Genomic DNA, 870 nt, shown 5'->3' with positions numbered 1-870 from the left:
GGAGCCGGGACCCACCGGCGGAGCCGAAAACAAGTGTATTCATATTCAAACAAACGGACCAATTGCACCAGGCGGGGAGAGGGAGCATCCAATCGGCTGGCGCGAGGCCCCGGCGCTGCTTTGCATAAAGCAATATTTTGTGTGGGAGCGAGCGGTGCATTTGCATGTTGCGGAGTGATTAGTGGGTTTGAAAAGCGAACCGTGGCTCGGCCTCATTTCCCGCTCTGGTTCAGGCGCAGGAGGAAGTGTTTTGCTGGAGGATGATGACAGAGGTCAGGCTTCGCTAATGGGCCAGTGAGGAGCGGTGGAGGCGAGGCCGGGCGCCGGCACACACACATTAACACACTTGAGCCATCACCAATCAGCATAGGTGTGCTGGCTGCAGCCGCTTCCCTCACCCACACTCTTTACTCTCCCGCCGCTGACAGCCCATTTTATTGTCAATCTCTGTCTCCTTCCCAGGGATCTGAGAATTGCTCTCACACACCAACCCAGCAGCATCCGTGGAGAAAACTCTCACCAGCAACTCCTTTAAAACACCGTCACTTCAAACCGTCGTGGTCTGTAAGCAACAACAGCAAAAAAAAGCCCAACCAAATAAAACTCTTGACAGGAGCTTTGACCACGAGAAAGGATGTCTCATCAAGGTGAGTCCGCTTCTTTCTTCTTGCTTTATTTTACTACAATATCCAGGCAGGTCTCTCCCTTCCTCCCCCTTCCTTCCTCCCCTCTCGCCAGTCCCCTCCCCCACCGCTACGCTGGGAGAGTTAGGCCGGAGAAGTTTCCACGCAGGAGCCCAAACTTTCTACTTCCAGCGAAAGCCTGCGTCGGAGGGCCACGGCCGGCCAGCGGCAGCGGCGCGGGGCCGGG

The 870-nt window shown here is 56.1% G+C and overlaps 1 protein-coding gene across 6 annotated transcripts in view; it reads left to right on the top strand.

Annotated features, from left to right (window-relative positions):
- PAX6 (paired box 6) overlaps positions 1–870 on the top strand; it is a 42,854-nt gene that overhangs the window by 650 nt on the left and 41,334 nt on the right. For 4 of the 6 annotated variants that reach the window (XM_027771743.1, XM_006140417.3, XM_006140418.3 and 1 more), the window contains exons 1-2: positions 181–370; positions 463–647. The gene's annotated coding sequence lies outside the window, so the exon portion shown is untranslated. Of the gene's footprint in view, positions 1–180; positions 371–462; positions 648–870 lie in introns of those variants that run through there. The other 2 variants (XM_006140414.3, XM_006140416.3) reach the window with 2 other exon arrangements.

Source organism: Tupaia chinensis, unplaced genomic scaffold, assembly GCF_000334495.1.
Source record: "Tupaia chinensis unplaced genomic scaffold, TupChi_1.0 Scaffold000037_15, whole genome shotgun sequence".
NCBI lineage: Eukaryota > Metazoa > Chordata > Mammalia > Scandentia > Tupaiidae > Tupaia > Tupaia belangeri.
This window is presented reverse-complemented; position numbering and strand designations above follow the sequence as displayed.